This window comes from Ursus arctos, unplaced genomic scaffold (assembly GCF_023065955.2).
Source record: "Ursus arctos isolate Adak ecotype North America unplaced genomic scaffold, UrsArc2.0 scaffold_33, whole genome shotgun sequence".
Taxonomy (NCBI): domain Eukaryota; kingdom Metazoa; phylum Chordata; class Mammalia; order Carnivora; family Ursidae; genus Ursus; species Ursus arctos.
Genome location: NW_026623019.1, coordinates 5,206,585 through 5,219,230, shown reverse-complemented (window position 1 = coordinate 5,219,230; position 12,646 = coordinate 5,206,585).

Below are 12,646 nucleotides of genomic sequence, written 5' to 3'. Positions count from 1 at the left end.
ATGATGACTATTCCTAAGAATGTTGGTTTTTAGATGTTTATTTAAGGAAAGAATATCAAATATCTTTGTAGAAATGATGACAACATGATATTTATGCCAGCTGCTGGAATCAAAGCAATAAAAATGGGTGCTGGACAGTGGGATATCTCACATTTCTGACCAGTCTTCCTGTCTGGCTATGGTGGCCATGGTTCTGGCTGGAATTTTGTGACTTTGGAGGGGTGGGGGCCCGTATTATAGGAAAAGAAGCCTGAAAAGGAACTGTAGCCTTTCACTAAATTTTTACTCCAATCTTTTTTACAAGCATGCAACTATCTGCTGCAAGTGGGTCAAATATATTTTTATCTAAATATTTTAGAAAATGTATAAATTATTACTCTTTTAAAAGTTAGAATTCAAAATTAACTTTTGCACTATTGCTATTGCTGGCCAAATTTGTGAAGACAGATACATTCCATTTTTTATAATTTTTCCCTGCTCCAGGTCCCCAGAGTTTCAAGGAAATTAATATAATAAGCCAGCTTACCCTTATTATCATTTAAATGTTCCCAGAATTATTTATATTTTAAAAGAACTTAAAGTTTGAAGAAATTCAAACAGTTGTTAGTGGTGGGGTTTTATCATTGATAGTTGCGATAATTCCCATTTATTGAGCGTGTATGCCATGCTAGACACTGGGATTACATATATTCTCTCATTTAATGCCATGGGCTCATGATGAGATACACCAAATGATAGTTTTTATTGTAATTCATGCTGATTATTTACTTATATCTTTTCCCTCAACAAAAAAACATAAAATGGCCATTTAAAAGTGATGAATGTAAGAGTATAACATAATTTTGAATAGAGAGTAAGTGACCAAATGGGCTGAAATGTACACTTCTTGGTTTCTTAATTATTGTGAAGCTATCATATTTTGGCTGTTTTCCACCGATTTGTGAACACATCGCAGATTCTGTAGTATAAAAAAGTAGAATTGGATGGAGAGCAAGTTCAGAATATCTATCTCCATTCCAAGAAACTAATACACGTAGATTCCTGACCTCCACACCAGTCAGTGTGGCGTCTTTAGATCTCTTGCAGAAAAGGAGAGTCAAAGAGGGGAGATGGGCAGCAGTCTGTGGTGTGGAGTGAAACTGCACGCAGGCCTCAGGATTCAGTCCCTCATTAGAGCCTTTCAGGCCAGATGGCAAACCAGGGGATGATTGGGATGGGGAGGGGAGGTCAGAAATATTAAGACCCTCTTCAGTGCAGAAGGGACACACACTACAAGGCTAGGTCTAAGACAATAGGCAGCAGCATCTTGGTTGAAGGGGCAGTAAAAGGAGGTAAATCTCTAGTCTTGCATAAACTCTGGGCTGGAGACCGGCCAAAGGATCACACACACTCAAATTCAGTGCTTTGAGATCGCTGGGATGACCACAATGGTGGTGAAATCGAGTTTAGGACAGTGTTCCAAGTGCCTACATTTTGGGGGAGGAAAATTCTCAAGATAAGAAGTAAATGCGTTTGCCAGAAGAAGGCTTTGGCACAGCTCAACATATTAATCTGATTTTTCTTCATGTATTACTCTCTACCTGTGCTCCCCTTCTTTGTAGCCTAAGAGTTGATTTCCCTTCCCCAGCCTGCCAAAGCTGAGACATAGAAACTACCACTTTCATAGCTGAAATTCCACTCGTATTTTTCACAGTTCCATTACAAACATCTCGGTGGGTCTCAGTTCCTCGCTGAGCAACTTCCACAGGCCAGGCATTCACAAGGCATTGCGGAAGAGTCGAAGATATTAAATGTGGCTGATGCTATTATGGAGCTCACCGTCGAACTGAAGACATGATACATATATTCAAGAATAATTAATAATTCAAGTGCTAGAGAATATGAGAGTTTAAGGATGTGTCTCAGGACAGTGAGAGGAGAGGACAGCAAATGTTATAAAGTAGGGGAAGGAGGAAATCCCAGGTGCCAGGAAGCTCAACAATGAGGCCAGATTCGGCTTGGACCCTGGAGAATGGAGAAGATGCCTACCTCTGAGGGTGTGCATTTTTAGTCCGTGCAGGCTGCTAAAACAAAACACCACAGAGCAGGTGGCTTGTAAACAACAAATTCATTTCTGACCTTTCTGGGGTCTGAGAAGTCCAAGATCAAGGCGCCAGCATGGTTGGTATTCTGGTCAGGATCCTCCTCCTGGTTTGTAACTGGCACCTTCTAGCTGTGCCCACACATGGCAAAAGGGGCAGTGGATCTCTGTGGGGTCTCTTTCATAGGAACACTAATCGCATTCATGAGAGCTTGACCCTCATAACCTAAGAACCTTCCAAAGGCCCCATCATCTTAATACCATCATCTTTGGGGGTTAGGATTTCAGGATGTGAATTTGAGGGGACACAAAATTCAGACCATAGCATTTGGAGAGCAGCTTTTTAAATAATTTTATTTATTTATTTATTTATTGCATACAGGATAAGTTTAACAATAGAAGAAAATCTGTGATCCCTTATATTTTAGGGGGAATGTAAATTGGTGCAAACTCTGAAAAGGATAATCTAGTAATATCTATCAAAATTATACATGACCCAGGAATTCCACTTACAGAAATTTACCCTACAGTTGTATTTTCATATGTGAAAAATGACATATGTATAAGGATTTTCATTGCAGCTTTGTTTATAATAGCAAAACACTGGAAATAACCCAAATGTCCATCAATAGGGAACTGGTTAAATGAATGGGTGGCAGAATCCAAACAAGAGAATACTATATAGACAGGCACGTAAACAGATAAGGAAGTTCTTTCAGTACTGATATGAAACAGATCTCTGAGATACGTTTATTGTTAAATTAAAAAAGAAGGTATAGAAGAGAGTATGCTATGCTCATTTTGCACCTTACATTAATTATGTATACAACGTTTATACTATGGACACTTTGCTCACTAGGTACTTTGTATGTATACTATGTACACTTAATTTGTATATTATGTACACTGTGTATCCTTCCAGATGTAAATTTTGCATTTTTTGAAAGGGAAAAATATAGATACACATTTGCTTGTATGTGCAAAAAATGTATATCTGAAAGGATGCATAAGAAGCTGGGCTTTTTAAAAAGATTTTATTTATTTGAGAGAGAGCATGAGCAGAGGGGAGGGGGCAGAGGGAGAGGGAGAGTCAGACTCCCTACTGAGCAGGGAGCCCAATGTGGGACTCAATCCCAGGACCCTGGGATCACAACCTGGGCCGAAGGCTGAGCCACCCAGGCACCCACGTAAGAAGCTATTAAGACTGGTTGGTTTTGGAGTGGCATATTGGGTTCCTAGTGGGAGAATTTTACTGGTAAGACCTTTTGACTTTTAAAACCTGTGAACATATTACCTATTCCAAATAAATTATAATTTTTAAAGTCTGAGCTCAATTATTTGCCTTCCGGGAACTTTCAAGTACTTGTAAGGAAATGATAACTCATTAATGTGTAAGACCAAATATAAACATCCAAGGTGAGGGAGTTTAAACAACTAAATTCAACCACCACTGGGTTTTTAATCTGGACTTGAACCCAACTGGACCGAATTATTTTCTTTCATTTACCTTTTACCTATTTTTCACTGGTTTCGCTCCCAGTACAGCCTTGAGTATGGGGAAGCACGATCAGTTTATTTATGGACTCTGATTTGCACACTGTGGATCTGGAGCTGCGTGATAGTAAACGATACTATTATAAAAAAATGAATAGACGAACATCAACCCCTTGTTTATGGCGCTATAGACATGAAATATGCTTCCATAGATGTGAAATAACGAAAACATCTGGACCTTGGGGAAACTTGGGAGTATGATCGTAACATATGTATCCAGTCTGAGAACTGAGTTTTAACCCAAGTGAAGTTTTTGTATAACTGCAAGGTGAAAGTTTTGACCAGCATTTTTGGGGTTATTGGTGACTATCAAAATCCCCCAAACTTAGGCTTCCCCTTTCAGCATCTTGGCTTCTCCATGGCTGTCTGAAGATCAAGCAGCCGGTCTTTGACAAGACACGAAAGCTGTTTTCACCTCAATGCTCTGCAGTTGTGAAAAATGAAAAAAAGCAAGATCACGGAGAAGTTACTCAATAGACAACAAAATTTACATAAGTGAAACTGATTAGAAGAACTTTTTTTTGCTGTGAGAGTTAAAATGCCATGTCAAGCCTGAATAATGAAAAATATATCAGCAACAACAAATGAGTGACAGCAGCTTCTGTCAACCAGCTCCCTTTTCAAGGTTGGAATAAGTTATAAATGCTAACTTATATGAGATCAAACAAAATGGTCTCTTCTAGGACACTGAAGAGGCCCCATGACTTCAAACCTGGATTAAAAAGATTCATGCATCTAGGAGAAAACTGAAAAACAAGGAAAAAACAACAAACCCTTGTTTGTACCTACCACTGCTCTAAAATTTGCTTCATTCCGGGTGACAATGGAAGGTGAAAAAAAAATTGAGCTGTACTGAGAAACGTACAGAGATTTGGGAAGAGCGAGAGGTTGCTTTAGAGACCTGGAGTCAGACCCAAGCTCCAGTCTTATTAACTCTATGACTTTGGGTATGTAGTTTAACTTCAGCGAACTTGTTTCCTTGGGTAAAATGGAGTGAAGTCTAAGTGGACTCCATCTCTAGTATGCTTTGTAGAAGGCGTGGTGAAATCAGCTTGTGTATTGATAGTATTGATACCAAGAAATGATTTATTAAATTATTTTAAGGTCCAAGAGCTATGAATCTAATTAGACTGTTATTGTTATGGATGACTTTAAAACCATTTTTTAAATCAAAATTAATTTTCCAGGGTGCCTGGGTGGCTCAGTCGGTTTAAGCATCTGCCTTCAGCTGATCCTGGGGTGCTGGGATTGAGCCCCACATCAGGCTCCCTGCTCAGCAGGGAGTCTGCTTCTCCCTCTGCCCCTCCCCCCACTCGTGCTCTCTCTCAGATAAATAAAATCTTTAAAAATTAATAAATCAAAATTAATTCTGTATTATTAAAATTTTATTTTTAAAATTAAAAAATTTAACATTGAAATGTTTAATTTTTCCTTCTACAAAGTAAAATAACTGAATTAAAGTTGTGCTGGGTTGAAGGTCTAAGTTGATCATCTTAATAATTTTGAAATTTTTCATTATGTTAAAATTAACTAGAATTTCTTTTCTTTTTCAATTTGCACATTTAAAATTCTGACATTGATCCCTTTTTGATTCATCTGGGCCTCTCGTGTCAGTAAATGCTGAGCTACCATAAAACAGAAATTACTTACATAGGATAATGTAACTTATTTAGGGACAATCTAGAAAATATTTATTTGGATAGCTATGTTTTGTTTTGTTTTTAAAGAAAGATGCTTCACACCTTGGTAATTTCAGAACAGACTGTTCTCTAGTGGAGAGCAATTCCTCTTTTTACACCTCAAGTCAAATATTTCTGTCTATTCTTCAGTCAAATTGAAAACAAAAGATAGCAAAACAATGACCCTGTTTGGTTTCTCACTAAACAGAACTGAGCACACTGTAAGTGAGAACTTGTCCTCTTAATTTGAACAAACATTCATTCCGTGCCTACTGTATCTGCTAGGCTTTATGGAGACTACAGAGATGACCCCAACATCCATGCTGCCCTTAAAAACACGAGGACTGAAACATACTGTCATAAGTTACGGGCATAGCTTCTCCTCCTCCTCCCAAAACAAGACAAAACAAAACAAAACACAAGACACAAATAAGTGTTAGGAAAGCCACTGAAGCACCAGAAATTCATTTAAGCAGTCCGAACTCAACCTTTATACTCTCTACCACTGAAGTCGTGTTTTACCAAAGCTTTGCAAAGTTATTTCATGTATTTTGAGGCCTCATTGGTCCTAACCCAAATGTGGTATTTTTGTGGTTTCATCGGTTCTAGTGCCACATCAGAGCACGAGAACGTACGAAAGAGATTTAATAAACAGTATTAAGATTTTTAAAAATATTTACTGCATCTTGAGCAATATTCTCCGTGCTTTGTGTGTGTTGATTCAATTAATCTTCCTAAAAAACTCTATGAGGAAAGGGCTGTTATCATCTCTTCTTGACAGTTGAAGAAATGGAGGAACAAAAACGTTTAGATAACTTGACCAAAAATCATGTGTCTGGTAAGCTCTGGCCACAGGAGGCAAACACAGTTTGGCTTTGGAGCCCATGCTCTTAAACTCTGCTATGCTACCCCTGAACAACTTACTGAGTCATGTTAATGAAGCGGTTGCAAAGCTTAATACTATTGCGGCAGCATAATACTGATACCTACCTGGGTTGGGCAATTCCAGAAGCAGTCTGAGGTTTGTTTGCCTGCACATTTTTGTTTTTCCAGGCTATGGGAGCTAATCTGTCTACTGTTGCTATAGATAGTCTAGTATATGTCTTTGATGACTCCTTGAACTTATTTCTGTTCAGTACATACCTGGTAACTTCCATTGCTGAATCATTGGTATATACATGCCTAAGAGAGAATCTCTGGGGCATAGTGTGGAAATGTGGGAAAATGTACCAGTTTGCATTCCCCGTATTGGTGTATGGGAACCCCACTTGCTCCACATTCTTACCAACATCTGCCATTTTGTTGCTTTTATTTTAGGCGGTGGTGGATCTGTAGACGTATCAAATTATGGTTTTAATTAACATTGTTTTGGTGGCTAATGGAGTTGAGCTCTTTTCCATTTGTTTATTAGCCATGTGGCAATACACTTTCACAAAGTGTCTTCTTACATGTTTTGTTCACTTTTTATTAGGTTGTCTATCATACATTTGTAGGAATTCTTATCAGATTCTACACATAAGTCCTTTGTCAGATTTATTCTCACACTGTGTGTTGTCTGTTCTTTCTCTTAATGGGTCTTCTGATGAACAAAAAGCTCTTAATTTTACATAGTCCTGTTTACCATTTTTTCCCTTGTGTGTGTGTGTGTGTGTGTGTGTGTGTGTGTGTGTATCCCATTTAAGCAAACTTTGCCTGCTCCAAGGTCATGTAGGCCTCTTTCCATGTTTTCTTCTAAAATATCGACAGTTATTTTTCACCTTTAGATCTTCAGTCCTTCTGGAATTAATTTGTTTTCATATCATGTGAGGTGCAGGGTCAAATACTTGTTTTAAAAATCATATGGATAACCAGTTGTCCCTACACCATTTATTGAAAAGACCATCTTTTCCCTCACTGTATTGCAGTGTCACTGTATCTATATCTACATATCTGTTTATCTATTCCTGGACTCTTCATTTGATCAACTCATTTGTTTTGTTTTGTTGTTTTTTTTTTGTCTAGAAACTTTGTTAAAGCAGTATTAATGAGTTGAAATTTGCTTCTTGGGACTAGGACAACACCTGAGGTTGTGATATTTCCTCTGCAGCCCTAGCCATGCCATGGCAGCCACCAAGGCTTCCATCCTGGGGGAATTTACACAATGAAAGATACTGCCGCTCTTTCCCCTACTATTTTTCTTTCCCACTTCACCCCAAATCTTTATTCAGTCTTGTTCTGTCTGAATATGTTTGTCTCTTTTTAAGTATAAAAGCATACTCACCACTTACTTTTTTATTGGATATCTTCTCTTCCTTGTGCATTATTTTAAAAGCAGATGAATATAGGATTTAATATATTTTTTAAAAATAAAGTTACACTTATCTATGTATACTTAAATGAATTTTTTTCTACTATAAATTCAGTGCACTCTAATTTTGGAAAAATATTTTGCTCTCTCACCCTGAAAAAATGGGTATTTGAATTCTACAAGGAAGTGATTTTATTCCAATCTAACCACCGCTATAAAATGATACATCCTTTCTACTATAACTTAAACATCTATAATAAAAAATAAATATTGCATATAACTGCATTCCTAGAGTGTTTGCTCACAGCTACAAAATTGTAGGATCAAATAAACTTTATCTCATATTCTCATGTTTGTGGTAGAGTCATGTAGCAATATGCAAAGCAAATTCCCTGATGGGATGTCTGTTGGCCACATGGGGCAAGAACTTGACGAAAACAAAGACAGCGGGCCATGCCCATCATTTCCCCATTGCTGTTAATGGTTTTTAGGTTCCCAGTCACCAGAACTAAAATCTCAGGACCATATTCACTGCCCACTTTTCCCCATAGCTGAGCTTCAATATTGATCTAATCCCCTTTCACAGATCTCTTATTCCAACTACTTCTTTTGTGAACTCACTGTTACTGTACTCTCTTGGACTTTATATCAGGATGTTCATACTGGCTTAAACAATAGGAAGATCATTATCTTAAATAGCAAGACATATACAGGTAGAATGGCTCTGTTTCTGTTTTTCTCTAATTCTCTTGGCCTGACTCTACTGGGTGGTTGACTCCACACCGAACCTTATATCAAGACAGCTGTGGTAGTTCCACAACCAGATCACATACCCACCCCAAAACCAATTGTTGGCAAAGAATTTACCCAGGAGCCAGGGATGAGATCATCTTTCTCTGGGTCACATGAGGATAGATACCTTAACAAAGTCAGGGCCTTGCCACCATGGAAGATGGGGGTTTGAATGATGACAGACAACCAACAGTGTCTGCTCCAGACCCTAACCGCTTCAGTTTGAATAACTACAGCTTCCTTCTAATCATGCTCCTTGCCTTTTGTTTTTAGCCACCATTTTCTCAACATTTATAATAAACCCACTATAATTCTCCTTCGATGTATGTCTGTCTTCATAGCACTTCTTAGTACTATGGTGGCTCCTCACTGAGTGAAGTTTAAATCCGAACACCTTGGCCTCCCCATTTAAGATCCCCACAATGAGCTTCCAACCTATCCCTTTGTCCTTCCTTCTCCCTACTCTCTTATAACTGGGGTGGGCATTTTTAAATTTTCTGTAAAGGGTCAGATAGTAAATATTTTGGGCTTTGTGGGCCACGTGATCTCTGTCACAACTACTCAACTCTGCCATTATACTGCAAAAGCAGCCATACATAATATGTAAACAAATGAGTGTGGCTCTGTTCTAATAAAACTTTATTAACAAAAACAGAGAGTAGACCAGATTTAGCCCCCAGACCACACTTTGACAAACTCTGCCTTTTAAAAAACCCGTCACTCCACTGGACCTTAAACTGATATCAGCAACACCCCATTAGAGCCATAAAGAGGACAAGGTAATGGTTTGAGGCAGTGCCACATATGCGGGATATCTGGCAGGGTCTGGGCTTCATATCTGATACATCATCAAATTTACTGTAGCAGCAAGACTTTTTGTAAATGTATTAATTCAGTTAGATCATTATACTGATTCAAAGATCAAAAAGTCCTGTAGGGCTCTATTTCAAATCTTTTCCAAGCTGTGGCACATGGATTTGCTATACTAAGACAAATAAATGGGTTTATTTCTCTACCATATGTTTAATATCTGGACAAGTCATCAGTTCAAGCTCTTCTTGCTACCCTCACCAGCAGATACACACCCTAACTCATGCAGTCTTTTTTTTCTCCATGATGCTATTGCTTTTTAAAAATTGTGGTAAAATATACATAACATAAATTAGCCATCTTAACCATTTTTAAATGTACAGATATAGTCATGTTCTGCAAGCATCACTACCATCTCCATAGCTCTTTCCATCTTAAAAATTGACACTTTATACCCATGAAATAATAACTCCCTATTCCCCACTTCACCTTGCCCCTGGCAACCACTAATCTACTTTCTGTCTCTATGATTTTAATTACTCTAAAATACTTCATTTACATGGAATCACATCGTGTTTCTCTTTTGGTGACTGGCTTATTTCACTTAGCATAATGTCTTTTAGGTTCATCCAGGTTGTAGCATATGTCAGAATTTCTTTTCTTTTTAAGGTTGAATACTATTCCATTCAGTGTATACAGTATATTTTGCTTATCTGTCCATCGGCACCTAAGTTTGCTTGCAAGTTTTAGCTATTGTGAATAATGCTGTCATGAACACAGATATACAAATATATCTTTGAGACCCTGTTTTATTTTCTGCATATATATTCAAAAGTAGAATTGCTGGATCATATAGTAATCCCATTTTTTCGAATGACCAATTACCATTTTATTTTATTTTTGTAGCAAAACCCCAGTTTGTTTGTTTGTTTGTTTATTTATTTATTTATTTATTTATTTATTTATTTATATTATTATGATATGTTAGTCACCATACAGTACATCATTAGCTTTTGATGTAGTAATCCCATTTTTAATTTTTTGAGGAATTGCCACATTTTTCCCACAGTGGCTATGTATTTTACATTCCCACTAATGATGTGCAAGGGTTCCAGTTTCTATACATCCTCCCCAACATGTTATTTTCCTGGTTTTTTAGCAGTAACCATTCTAGGATATGAGGTGGTATCTTGTTATGGTTTTGATTTGCATTTCCTCTACGATTAGTGATATTGAGCATCTTTTCATGTGCTTATTGGCTATTTGTGTATCCGAGAAAGATTAGTATTAGTTTTATTTTAAATGTTTGGGAGAAATCACCAGTGATGCCAGCAGGTCCAGGGCTTTTCTTTGTTGGGTGATTTTTTTTTTAATATTTTACTTTATTTACTTGAGAGAGAGACCTCGTGCAAGCAAGTGGAGCAGCAGAGGGAGAGGGAGAAGCAGACTCCCCGCTGAGCAGGTACCACGACATGGGGCTCGAGCCCAGGACCCCAAGATCGTGACCTGAGCCAAGGGCAGACTCTAACCTGACTGAGCCACCCAGGTGCCCCTGTGGGGAGATTTTTGATTACTGTTTGAATCTCCTTATTAGTTATAGTTCTAGTCAGATTTTCTATTTTTCCATGGTTTAGTTTTGGTAGATTTTGTTTCTAAGAATTTATCCATTTCATGGATGTTATCCGATTTGTTGGCATACAGTTGTTCACAGTACTCCCTTATAATCCTTTTTGTTTCTGTAAAATTAGTAGTAATGTCTCCACTTTGATTTCTGATTTTAGTAATTCAAATCTTCTCTTTTGTTTTTTCTTAGTTCATCTATCCAGAGGTTTGTCAATTTTGGTGATCCTTTCAAAGAAATAAATTTTGGTTTCATTTATTTTTTTCTGTTGGTTTTCAATTCTCTATTTTGTTTATCTCTGCTCTAATCTTTATTATTTCCTTCTTTCTGCTAGCTTTGGGTTTATTTTGCTCCTCTTTTTCTAGTTCCTTAAATTATATGGAGTTGGGTTTTGATTGGAGATCTTTCTGGTTTTTTTGATGTGTTTATAACTGTAAGTTTCCCCTTAAGATTGTTTTCACTGCACTCAGAATTTTTTTGTGTGGTTTTTTTATTCATTCCTAAGTCTTTTCTAATTCCCCTTTTGATTTCTTCTTTGATCCATTAGTTGTTTAAAAGGATGTTGTTTAGTTTTTAGAAATTTATGAATTTTCCTGTTTTATTTCTCTTATTGATTTCTAACTTCATCCATGGTGGTCAGAGAAAATACTTTGTATGCTATTTATCAAACAATTATACTTGTCATATCATATACTTAATTTGGAAAATGTCCCATGTGCATTTGAAAAGAATGTGTAATCTGCTGGTGTGGGGTGCAGTGTTCTGTATACGTCAACTAGATCTAGTTGGTTTGTTGTGTTGTTCAAGTCCTCTATTTACCTACTTCTCTTCTGTTTGCTTATGCTATCCATTATTGAGTGTGGAGTATTGAAGTGTCCAGCTATTATTATAAACTATTTCTCCCTTCAATTCTGTCAGTTATTGCTTCATATATTTTGATGGTCTGTAATTAAGTTTCTAAATGTATTTCTAATTGTTATATCTTCTTGCTGTATTAAAATTTTATTAATATATAGTGTCCTTCTTTGTCTCCTATAAACTTTTTGGTTTTAAAGTTAGTTTTGTCTGATATTAGTATGGCTATCCCTGCTTTCCTTGGGTTACTATTTGTGTGGAATAAATTCCAACCTTTTATTTTCCATCTATTTGTTCTTTGGAGCCAAAGTAAATGTCTTATAGACAGCATATAGTTGGATCACGTGTTTTTACCCATCCTGTTGATCTTTGTCTTTTGATTGGAGAGTTTAATCCATTTACGTTTAAAGTAATTATGGATTAAGATGGGACTTAGTTTCGTCATGTTTCTATGTCCTATATGTCTTATAGCTGTTTTGTCTCATTTACTGCATTACTGTCTTCTTTCATGTTTAGTTTATTTTTTTTGTAGGGAGATGTTTAAATCCCTTTCTCTCAGTTTTTTTTTTTTGTTTTGTTTTGTTTTTTGTTTTTTTGGTGTATATTCTGTAGCAATTTTCTTTGTGATTACCATTGGATTACATTTAACATTCTAAAGTTACGACTCTCTAATTTGGATTTCTGCCACCTTAACTTCAATAACATACAAAAATTCTGATCCTTTACAGCTTGGTCCCCATCCATTTTGATTATGGAAGTTACAAACTTACATCTTTTACATAACATTAAGTAATGATTCTTTTTAGCATATTAATTTCTTAAATCATTTAGAAAACAAAAAGTGGAATTACAAAACGTTGTTACCATAATACTAGTTTTTATAATTGCCTCTGTATTTACCTTTTTTGAGATTTTTATTTCTTCATATGGCCTTACTGTCTATTGTCATTTCATTTCACCCTGCAGGA